The sequence below is a fragment of the Malurus melanocephalus genome, unplaced genomic scaffold, assembly GCF_030028575.1.
Source record: "Malurus melanocephalus ecotype Western Australia unplaced genomic scaffold, MMel_1.1 scaffold_821, whole genome shotgun sequence".
Classification (NCBI taxonomy): domain Eukaryota; kingdom Metazoa; phylum Chordata; class Aves; order Passeriformes; family Maluridae; genus Malurus; species Malurus melanocephalus.
The window spans coordinates 146,495-158,967 of NW_026624053.1; the positions used below are offsets into that span (position 1 = coordinate 146,495).

General features: G+C 46.6%; 1 long non-coding RNA gene across 1 annotated transcript; it reads left to right on the plus strand.

The window, feature by feature from the left end:
* Positions 1 to 1,067: 1,067 nt before the first annotated feature.
* On the plus strand, positions 1,068 to 9,663 carry LOC130585058 (uncharacterized). Its single transcript, XR_008966555.1, has 3 exons — positions 1,068 to 1,194; positions 4,083 to 4,177; positions 9,400 to 9,663. It is a non-coding gene; the product is annotated as an uncharacterized LOC130585058 (long non-coding RNA).
* Positions 9,664 to 12,473: the final 2,810 nt, after the last annotated feature.

A 12,473-nucleotide genomic window follows, 5' to 3' on the forward strand; every position in this document is an offset into this window, starting at 1 on the left:
AGATCCTRCCCTGGATATCCTGATTCCCTGTGCTGTGCTCTGACCATGACCCCCTCCTTGTCTGGTACAGGAAAGCCTCGTACAACCTGCCCGGTTCCCCTTCCCTGCTTCCACAGCCTTTGGTGTGAACGTGGGATTTTCAAAGCAACCTGCATGCAGGATGAAGGCAGTTGCTCTCCCAATTGTGTGTGAGGGCAGCACTTTTCTCTGAGGATGGAAAATGGATTTTCTGAGCCTACAGAGAAGGCCTGTGAACCGCAGCTCGGGCAGTACAGCAGAGCTGCTCTCCCAGGGAGCTGGGGAAAAGCTGGGGGTTTATCTCCCAGGGCAGGAGACAGCCTCTCCTTCCTCCTGGCCTTGTCTTGGGCTGAATGCCCAGCTCCCACAGCCTGCCTGGCAAGCAGCCATCATCCCAAGGTGTCCAACCTCCAAAAATGTGCCCATGGCAGGCGGCTTTGAGCACAGGGCAGAGAGAAGAGACAGTGAAGAAGTGTCTGRTTACCCACCTCAGCCACCTCCTTCCCCTCCCCTCTGGGGAGGCAGGTCTGCCCTCCCGGGTGTCAGGAGAGRTTCTTCCAGGGAGAGTTTGGCAATGCAGATTTATGACAAGCCTGTTACAACTCGTTGCAGATTTGGGTAACACTTGGGGAAAATGCTGTCACCAACTGCATGCTTCTCTCCTTGGAAACCCCAGTGTTTTCCTGTGCTGAGCTCGCTGCCACAATTCAGCACTGCCAGTGGAGTGGCTGGGTGTCCAGAGCCAGCCTTTCCTCCAGAGCAGCATGGGGATGCCTGCATACAACCTGGCTCAGCTCACTCCCTCAAGGAAAGCTGCCATGCCCCAAGGGACCGCAGCCCTTTCGGGTCAGCATGGCTTTGCTGGTCATGGGTGTGAGAGTCAGCAGAGCAGAATACAAAAACACAGTCCTTCCACCCTCAGATCAKCACAGCATCTATTGAGCAATTGGGGCTGTTTATCTCGCAATGATAGTGTGGCCCTGGGCTGTCTGAGGTCCTCCCTGGCTGTTGCATCAGAACCAACAGTCAGAGCAACGGGGTCACGCTTCCTGGAGGAGACMAGTGCTGATCCCGGCTGTAAAGATTGCATTTCTCTGTTTGCATTTGCATTTTCAGCTGCAGGACAAATGCAAGGGTCCTGGGAYAGGCAAAGCAGGACTTCCAGATCAACTCCAGGTTTGTGATTTTCTGGTTAAAATCTTGCAAATCTGTGATGGCACTGCTGGCCCCTACAGTTGCTTCTGGATGTATTTTTCCTGGTGAATCATTAAAGCATACCCTAAAAGGGGTAGCATGAGGCAAAGCTGGGAMTTTAGGCAAGGAAAGTAACTCTGTTTGCTTGTCAGATGCCTCGGGAGAAGCATTGGTCACCTCCTGCTGATGGGATGTACAGATGCTGGTGTTTCTTGTGTAGWGGGCAATTCATGTTCCACAGCAGTCTCCAGGGTTGTGATGATTCATGGGGAACAGGAAAACCTGGTTTTTATCTTCAGGGAGAAAACTTCAGGTTTCAAAGCCTTTGGTTTGGTGGAATTCAGGTTAAAATCCTGAGAGGTTCAAACAAGGCCTTTCTTCCTCTGAGACAAATGGAGTGTCATGCAGTAAATCGCCAATGATTCTCTTTGTCAAATGCTGTGTTACTTTGAAAACAGCATCATGACATATTTCAGCTCTCTGCAAAATAAATAACTGCATCATTTATCAAAAAGGTCTGCTTTCAGAAAATTTCCCACTCTTTTGAGGCATCAGACACTCCTGGAAAAGGAGATAAGAGGAACACAAGATGCCGCTTTTCTTCTCTATTTTCTTTGACATTTCACTTTCTTTTGCTTATTTGAMARAGCCCTGATGAGGAGCGATCCTTGGCCGTGKCATGTCCCAGCAGGGTTGGTGGAGAGTGACAGTGAGGGCCATGCAGTGCCTGGCTGCCCCGAGGAGATGGGGAGTGACAGGAACCCTTCCTTGCCTGCAACGTCCTTGTGCCTGTGATTACCCTCACACAGGAGGAGGGCTGAGACTGCTGCTCTCCCCACGGCAGCAAACATCGCTCATCAAACCCATCCCCGGGTCTCTTGCAGTGGAACATACAGCTCCTGGGACACAGGAGTGTCAGGGCTGATGGGCAGTGAATAACCAGCATGTTTCTGCCTCCTCAGCTGAGATGGCACAGCCAGACCACAGATACCTGCTGGGGTGTGAGGTCCTGTGCCCCTTTCTCACTGACCATCACTGCAGAGCAGCACACTCAGCTCTGCTGTGTGTAKTGGTCATGCAACACAGGTGTTCTGCTCCAACAAGGCACTTGTCAAATGCAAACACTGTCACAGACAAGTTCCTCTTCAAAATTTCTACAGAGAGAACTATGTGCAAAAAAAAAAAAAAATCTAGCAAGGCAGAAAAACACTTTTGAAACCTTATATTTCTCTTATTTTAAAGCTATCTCCAGTTTTCAACTATTTCCACACACTTCRTCTAGGACAGGATATATAACACACCCGATGAAATGTCAAAAAGCAGCCCCTGTATTCAGCATGCTCAACAGTTATTTGCTTTATGGCATGAGCAACAGTATCTTGTTTTGTGCTTGACAYAGCAAACATTATTAGCTTCCAGCCAGCACCTCACTAATTTTTTTAAAAACAGAAGTATTCCAAGCAGCTTTTTATGTCGTCTATGGGATGCCCTCAGTGCTTTCCAAATGCCTGGGAGTCCTRAGTCCTGGAGAGACTAGGCAGGAATTGGCATCCTCTGTTTACACGTGGGAAAACAGAACTAAAAGAGTTTATGTCTCCTGTTTCCAAACACCATSACTAGCTATGGATCTCTGTCTTCTTGGTGCCAAACTGTGAGAGTTTTTAATTTCTGGCATGTGTGCAGAACAAAGAGCAACTGTTCGCTGGTTTAACTGGTTTGACTTGTACACAGCTCTGTTGAAAAGGTACCTTAGTGTGAAGTCTGTGCAGTGCAGCRAAGAAGCAGATGTTCCCTCCAGCCCCATTGCATCCATCAGGTCTGGATTTTACAAGTGCCCCAGTCGAGGCCAACAGTGTTTGCAGTGTCCAGTGCTGCTGAGAGCTAGGCCAGGTGTTAGATCAAATGTCTGGAGCTGAGYGTGTGACGTTTTTTCAGATGTGCTTCTCAGTGATTTTTTTCCAGACAGATGCGGGAAGTCTGTGGTAGAGCTGGGAACAGAGCCTGTTCCTGTGCTGTGAGAGGCTGTGCCTCTGACAAGACACAGGCAYAGCCCTGCAAAGTAAATGTTGTGATTTCATGGCTGGAGTTGAATGGCACCTGACAGTTGCACCAGGGAAATTTTTTTTTCCCCTAGTCTCCAGATTCACAGGCATTTACTCTATGGCTAAAGCCTCAGAACCTCTGAAATTCAACAGAAGTAGTCTGGGTTTTAATTTTGGGCCAGTTGCACCAGTGCATCTTTATACTCATGTTTCTGTGTGCAGCTCAGTTACAGGATAACCTTAATGGAGRATAATCAGGCAGGAAGGCTCAGGGAACTGGTGAGGTGTAGGGGAAAAGGACATCATGGGGCTGAGTTTAATGCTTGCACAGAAAGTATTTTACCCTGGGAGATGTCTGTTGACTCCAATAGCATGTGGTGAGCTGGACAATGGAGTGAGGAATGGGCTTATGGATGGATGACAGAAGCTTGCTTGGTTGAATTGTCTGAAAGAATCACACATTTCTTTCTTTTTTAATCATTGGTTGAGCTTATCTGTGATAGGAGAACTTGTCATATTCTGTGTCTGAGCRTGGTGTCCTCTGCTGGTGCCAGCTGCACAGTGAGCCCTAAAGGCATTGCTGGACCTGCCAAGCCTGGGCAATGCCTCGCTGGCCCATACACAGCAGGGCCACACTTGTAAGGGGAGTGTAACCACCCCATGGGGGTGTTGGCTGAACATGCAGCTCCCTGCTGGCCTGTCTCTCCAGTGTTTGGAAGAGCACAACTCCACAGTGCACATTTTTCTGCCCACCTGTTTCCRTGAGTTCCCATTGAAAGCCTGCTTTCTCAAGACATCCCCTTGTATTTATTTGTGCTGTTTCCACAGGTTGCACCTGCTCTCAAGGGTATTACCCATGGATAAACACAGAGAAGGCACAAAGCCAGCACCACAAGTGCCTTTTCCATAGGACATTCCAGCAGGTATGTCAGGACATGTAATAAAATGTGAGGTTCTGGGTGTCTGCTCAGTTCCCCTGTGCTGGAATGTGGTAAAGGCTACCCAGCATATGACCCAGAAAGAGCCCAGGTCTTCAGAGCAGAGAGATGGCTCAGGCAGCTGGGTTTTCCAAAAAGACCAGTGGAAACCACATCCCAACCATCCCTCTGTGTATGGGTCAGGAATGGTGGCTTTTCTTGAGTGAAATTTCAGTCAGGCTCATTTTTCATTCTATTTCTGGTATAGCAAGTGCTAAATATTAAGCTGTATTAGGCAAAAAGTAGTAAGAGGTATTTCAGACCAAAAAGCTGGACTTACACTYTTAATTTAGAAGGGAAACTGGGAAATCTTTTCAGCAAAGCTGTTTCCATGAAAAAAGGTCATTGAASAGCATTCTGGCTGAAAGCATTTCAGCCATCTGCCATAAGAAGAAGGTAAAAACCCCTCAGACCCTTCCCACTGTGAAAATGCAGGATTTTCTGCAGCAAAAGGCTGAATCTTTCAACTGTGTTTGAAGTCTCCTTTTTTTTTTTGATGGATATCATCATCACTAAAACATGTAAAAGAAAGGGGTTTGGGGAAAACTCTAGCTGATAAAGGGCAGGGAGCAATCATGGGCTGGCAAAATCCTGGAATCAGTGACCTAATCAGCCATTTCCCTCTCAAATTGCTATGATTCTACAGCTTAAGGAACTACACATGTATTTTAGTTGGAACAAGATACTATTATTGAGTAAAGTGCATAATAATTGTGTTTCAGAAGGTGAAATAAACGTCTGTCACCAGGCRCTTCAATCCATCATTGTACTTTGCTAAATTACCGAAATTGCACTACATTCWATACTAAAATTACTTTTAATAAAGTGATTGCTGAACTGACACTCACACAAAGATGTCTAGTACCACATTTGTTTTCCTAATTGACAATTTTAGGCTTCAGTCTAGGGAGGGAGGAGGACYCACAGCCCTCCTTGCAGTTTATAGRAATAAAGGGCACRTAGCTCCTTGCAGAGGCAGAATCTTTTAGAATGAGAGGCTCYTGCCTGCAGGGAGCACCTCTGATTTCCTACAGCTTTTAAGTCTTCGGTTAGGTCACTGTATAGATCCATTTYGCCTACATTTACAAAATTATTAGACTTTGATACAAGCCTTTCTCGGAATGATGTATCACTTGTTTATATTGCTCTGCAATTTCTTCCTTGGCTGTTCATTAATTAATACCACATTTTGCAGTCTGGGATGACTTGACCAAGAATACATAGCATAGAGACACATCCCTTATCCTGGRTGTCTGATGGCACTTTTGGAAATGCCCATGACTTTTGTAATTTCTTTTTCCTGCCATCTCTCCACCTTGCAGGATTTAGTTGGCAAAATGCAAAACTCTTCATTTCAGAAACTGGAACTCTGTGTTTCACTCCTGAATGTGACATTTGGATCAGGCCCACCTAGAAGAACATTACTTTTTTTTTGTTTTAGATAGCAGTCCAAAGATGTTAATAAACTGTGTAATTAACTGATGCTGAGATAAATCTTGTTGTTCTTTTAGATTTTAGCTCATGTATGTGGTTACATGGGACAATACATAGAATTTTTTACTTAGGCTAAGCAAAAYCCTTTTGCAAAGGTGTACAACTACTTTTTCATGAGACTGAATGAACATCTGAGGAAATCCCTGACTTGTTTAATGAAGCTCAGAACCCTCTTTTCTTTCTCAGGGGTTTTCCCAGCCTAGTTCAGAGTGTATCTTTAAGAAATTTAATTGCAACACATTGGACTGACTCTGGATGAGAAACACATGCTCCATGCAGGAGACACTGAATTTAAGCTCCTACTGGATGTTTCCATGGCCTCAGCCAAAGGGATGAAACCCTTCTTCATGGCAGGTGACATAATCTGTCGGGTTTACTGACTCTCCTAATGAAGTATCAAATGCTCTCATAGATACTTTTCAGCTTTTTATTACATGAAAGGAGATGTGAATGTCTCCTCCATCAGCAGTCACTATATAACATACATACTGTAAAGTCTATTAAATAAGTTTCAATAAGCTAAGCAAATATGAGGAATTCTGATGGGAAGGAATTAAAGCAGTCCATTTTTTTTTCTTCCAAAATAAATATGCGAGTTAATCTGAAAAAGTGAAGTGTGCCAAATATTCATCCTATGTGCTAAAGTGACTCATGGCAAAGGTAGACAGTTTTATAGTGCAATTTCTTTACTTGTGTTGGAAATGGATAGCTTCCAAGTGGCACTTACGAAACAATTAGCTGTTCAAGGATAATCAGATTTGTATGAAAATGTAAAGATAAGCGATTTAGCTGTGATCTCAGCTGGAAAGTGGCTGAGGGTGGTGGGCCACACTCCACAGTAAAAACCCCCTTTCTTTTACTAAATGGCACTTTTGCTGAAATGTGCTGGATTCGAGCAAGTAAGGGCTCCCTTGACTTTCATTGCTGGGATGACACACGACTGATTTGCATCATTAGAGATCTTTGCTGATGGCTGAACTGCTTTKCATATAAATGAGACCTAACCTGAACAGCTGCTCAGCCAGTGGGTGTGAAGGATTTACAGTTCCAKATCAGATCCCTGCTCACCACCAGCCTCGGAGGGAGCTCCACTCCAAACTGATGGAAAATACATAACATTTCATACCATACTTGCATCCCTGGAGACTGCAAGTGCAGAGGCTGGGGGTTCAGATGRCCATTGACCTCCCATTGCTCTAAAAGGGATATATCTCTAGAGCAGAGATGGTGGTGACCTCAAATTCAAGAACTAGAGAATACCTGCACCCTGTTTAATGTTACAGGTATCMCTGCCAGTGGTAGGAATCAGAAAAATTAAATTTAGAGAGTTTGCAATAAGGCATTTATAGACTCAGGTGTACAAGCCCATGAAAGTGTTTGATCTCCTGGTGATGTTCACACATGGACACAAAACATCTTGATCTTGAAAGCATGTTTTAACACTGCTTATTTCACCACTGAAGCTGGCAGAACAGGGAATGAGCACTGTGACCTCACTGGCTGCGCAAGAAATCCTTGATGATATGAAGGCACCTGGCAACTCTGCAGTGAGTGTTAAGTGTAGAGCTAGTGATGGCAAAATCCTTCAGATGCTGCTTATTGTGGAGGCAAAACTCAACCTGTTATAAACACATCCTCCTTCCCTGAGTGTGGTTGGGTTTATCTCCAGGTTAAGAGARTGTTGAGATCCCATATGGAAGAGGAAGCTGTTCGGTTTAAGAGCTTTGTTTACTCATATAAGGCCTAACAAACATGGTTGTTAAGGCCCCCTAGGAGGTCTTTCTTATGAAGCTGGGAGCTATTGGATTAGGCAAATGAGAGCCAGAGATTTGCCTAATAGCCTGACAGGCCATGAGGGATTAGACTCTTGTGGGCTGGTGTAAATTTGTGGGASAGAGATGCTGTGGCGTGGGTCTCTTCTTAGCCATGGATAAATGCCTTGTCAATGTGGGTTAATCTTGTTTGCCTTGTCTTCCATAATGCTGCATTGCAGGACACAGCCTCTGTCAATTTAATCACTATTGGAATGGCATTGTAGGCTTTTGTTTCATGTAAGCATCTCCTCCCCAATGCAGCACTTTCAGCATCACAGGGGTCAGTGATTAATGACAATTTTCAGCTCACTTTGGTTCAAACTCCTGAAATAGTTGTTCCTTTGGGACCGAAAGTTCAGTTGCTGGCTGAATGCAAGTCCATCTGGGGAGATTCCACTGCCCACGGACTGTGGATCCATCACTCCCCACTCCTTTTTCAAACACATTGGTCTCCCATGTCTTTCCTTGCCGAGATAACCAAGATCCCCTTCCCCTGAGCTGGGATTCTCCCATGTCATTATGCTGTGCTCAAGGCAGCAGGCCAGCACTGGACTCTCCAGAGCCTGAAGGACACCCCAGAGAGGATCCATCTCTCACTGGCACACTCTGACACCTTTCATTTGMTTGAAAGTGAGAGTCAGTGCTGACTGTCCTTAAAGGTGAGTGGGTAGTTCACAGGYACTGAAGTGCTAAGTGTTAAGGGAGTGTAAAGAAAGTGGACATGGGACCCCTCTGCTCCCAGGTCCCTTTACCTTGATAGGGTTAAGGTTTATGGAGCATCATGGCTTTTACATCTCCTCTCATTTCTGATCCTGACCAACCTAGAYAAGGACAGCCAATTCTCTGGGCTGGATTTGCTCCCAGGACACAGGACGTGTTTGTCTCATTATGGTGTAGAGTCCATCCCATCCAGCTCACACTTTTTAGATGTCTTCACATTTCCTCACTCCCTATCTTCTGTTGTCCTCCCCACAAGTACACCACAAGCCATCAGTGCTGGATCCARCATGGGAGCTGGAGTCCCAACACCTGCAGCTGCTGTGGACACACAGATCTGAGTTTTGCTTGTTGAATGTTTGTCAGAGCTAAGGAAGCCAAGMAAATTGACTGCAGGCATCCTCCCGAGTCTGGAGGCAGCCTCCCCCACAGCCCATTAGCATCTGCATGGTGCAGGTGGGAGGAAAAGCTCACACCAGTCCCTTTTGGTCCACAATGGGCGGCATCTCGCTCAGTTGTGCAAATTGCTGGTGCAATCTGGGGGGCCAWAAGCCCRAACCGCTCCTTTGAAAGCCCAGCCYTGTGCCCAGGCAGTGGCAGAGCTGCAGGCAGTGGGGACAGATGGGGACAGGTGTCATTGATGCTGGAGTAGCAGGTGACAGCTCCCCGTGGCGTTGACAGGGAAAGGTCTGCCTTGTGTGCGGGCGCTGGTGGCAGTCACTGGGCTCAACACCTGCGGAGATGGCACCGGGCAAAAGTGCCTCAGGTCTTGTCCCCGACACCTTCACTTGCCCAGCAGGGAATAAATGCAGACACCAAAAGRGTTGTGAATACAGACCTTGCAGGCTGGTCCTTTACTGACACACCCCCCAGACAGCATCGAGTTTTCTGCGAGGATGGAAGGGGCTGCAGGGCAGTGAGGTGCTGTGGGGGTGGCAGCARCACCCTCATCCTTGCACACAGCGTGGTCAGTTGTGCTACCCACAGGGCGCTGGGCCTGGCTGTCCCAACACATGCACTGCCATCCACCTCCCTTCCACTTCTCTGTGCCTTCCTTACCTAACAGGGAGTGGCGAGTTTTAGATTGCCATGTGAGCTCTTAGGAGGGGGTGTATAATGGGGGATTTCTCCTCTATTCCACAGAGCTCTATTGCATCCCTGGTTCTGCTCTTTCCACACTGTAACACCCAGCCCTAGGCAAGATTAAAGCTGTGAACCAAAAGCTGGCCAGCACAGAGCCCAAAACACACCAGGGCATCCACGATGCAATCTCAGAAGAGCCTGTGCCAGCTTGCAAATTGTCTGTGGAGTGGGACCTGGCAGAAGGAAGCACAACCTGCCTTCCTGGACACAACGCATGTTTGGGATTTCACTCTGCACTTGCCTTCACTGCCTGCARTGCTTTGTCGTGGTGGCCCAGGTGAGTGGTTTGGGAGAGCACAGCTGGGAGAACAGGGCTGTGCTGGTTGACATTTGCTCTGCTTGAGGCTGAGAGGCGGCATCTGGTTTGGATCTCCCTGACTGCTGCTGTGCTCTTGAGAGACAATCTGGGAGTGCCAAAGCTGTGCCGTGCCACAGAGAGAGAGCCTGGCTCTCAGCACAGCTCTGGAGGCGCACGGTGGTCTAATGCACTTCATTACTGCTCTTTATTATCAGCCTCCACTAATGAATTGCACTAATGCGCAAAACCCTGCATGACAAAGCAGCCCTTGATCTTCTTCCACACCCTCACTTCCAGCACTGTAAGGTTTCCAGCTGCAGCTGAGGAGTCCCACTTGGGAAGGCAGCACTGCTCAGCAGGTGWTAAAAAGTGTATCATCCTCAAGTGAGTTAACTGAGCCTGGGTGCTTCCTCTCCCGGGGTCTCACTGGTGGCTCTTSCACAGGTTGGAAAATTTGGTTTTCACCAGGCCAGGACCAATTTTGCATTTTCGTCTGGGGCTTATTTAAATCGTGTTATATGGAAGTGGCTCCTGCTTTGTGAAGCAGTGCCAGGAGATTCCTGGGTTGGGGCAGAGGGCAATTGCTGTTTAATGAATGGAGCTGGGCATGGCACCCATGGTCTTGCAGCCATAATGCTCCAGTACAAAGGTTCTGCCACCCTTCCTTTCCTAGGCACAGGATCGTCATGGAGCAGAGCTGTGAGCTCCTGTAATAAACTGACCCTGCAGGGAACAGAGAAGGAAGGAGAGGGCTCCTGCTGCCCTGAGCATGGTGCAGGCAGCCCAGGGCAACTGTCACTAAGAGACATCATTGTTTTTTTGTTCTGAGTGCTAAGCTATATAAACAGAATAAAATATCATGCAGAGGACAGCTTACATACTGCCTGTGACTTTTGTATATCTTAATTTAAGAGTTTACAAATTACAGTCCTTCTGCCTAGCCAGCAGCTATTGAGCTCCCAGAAGGAAGCTCTTTGGCCACTTCTGTCTGTACTGTCCAAATRTCTGTAGAAGAAATGTCTTGGGAAGAGAACCTGTCACATTGTCCATCACTGCACACAGTGGGCTCTTACCTCTTGCTGTGCCTTTGGAGACCACTTTGTTCYCCTATTCCTTTCCTTTAACTGGCTCTGTCTTTACTTATTGGAGGCCTTGTACTTAGACAAGATCCAAATTTTGCATAATAAAAGGGCTCCCTAATAGCTGGCAGTGCATCCTGCTGCTCCCTGTCTCCTGTTGTTGAAAATTAAACAGATGTAAAATTAGGAGCTGAATCTCTCTGCATCTGGGTGTTCTTGTCCATAGCTGGAGATCAGAGATTAAGATGTGACCTTTTCCCAGGAAAAGCAATTAAAGAGTTCAAGAAATTATAATCCTTAACAAACTTTTCTCCGAAGGATTTTGCTTTAAATGCTCTAAATCCCTCTGGTCACGTACATTTTTGCTCGCAGCTTTCTTTGCTTCTCTTGACTGCACACTCCAGTGAAATCCCAGATCCTTTATCAAGAAATGCTTTCAAATGCTCCATCCCCACCTACTCTTTTGGACCCCTAAGGGAGACAAATAAACAGAAGGGAAGGTTTACTGCAAGCCAAAAAGGAATCAGCAATTTTCCCTCACCACAGGAGATTTCACACAACTCAGCATCTGCAGGCCCTAGTGCTGTATTGCCTTGAGTAACTCATGCTCCTGGACATGGTTTCCAGGCAGAACCAAGTCTTGGTCCATACCAATAATATTTTCTAGGCATGCCCTGCTCCATCTCTTTACAACAGGCTCACAATTGCTTGGCTTCATCATAGGGTGGTAATCACATTTTTAAAAGCTGTAGAAAGTGAATTTAATTTGTCTCCTGGCCTAGGAGCAGATCTTTTTCAGTGAATGGTCAGAACTTGAGTTTAAAAGCTCATTGCAAAAAACAGTATCCATGGCTGATTGAGCTCTCTGTTGGGAAACCTTGAGATCTGTAAGTGGAGAAGGAGCCCCATTAATTCCTGTCTAGACTGGCTTCTGAGCCCAGGTTCCAGAGATGAAAGGACACTTTATTAAGACAGGACATAAATCCACCCTGCCAACAAGTCCACACTCCTCTGGATTATTTACACCTCCCTCCCTCCCTCTGGTCATTGCCTGTCCCTATATAATGTACATTAAAATCCTGACAGGATTAAACCAACATGTCTTACACATTAAATATCAGGCTCTGTCTGCTTTTGTTTCCACCATGTCACAAAAAGAGACTTCATGTTTTTACAGATACACTGAAAATAAAAAAGTAGGTGTCTAAGTAAAGGAGCTTGATGTTATGACTGAGAGATAAAATGTGCACTTGRGAGATTTTATTGTGAATATGGCCTTTGCTGCTGCACCTACAGCTCCTSTCCCTGGTGTGTGTGGCACTGTGTGTCACTAAGGGCCAGCCAGGGGCTGTATGAACGGAGCATCTGTGCTCTGAGAATCACCTTTTGGAGGAAGGGTGACTGCCTGGGCTCAGGCTACAGCCCCTGCCCTATGCAGGGCTGTGCTCCCTGACAGAGCTGTGCTCAGCTGCCAGGGATGGGGACTGAGGGGTTGCAGAGGGCATGGGCAGTTTAGGGTGAAGCCTCTGAGGAGGACAGGCTATTTTCCTTCAGAGATTGTACAAATTTTTATTGCTCTTGAAGCTTTACTCCTTTATTTTCTGACACTGAAAGTTCCTGTAGTAGTGTGGTGTTTTGGTGTTTATGGAAAGGTGGCAGCACTGTATGAGAGTAGTAGATCCTGTCATCTCATGTTT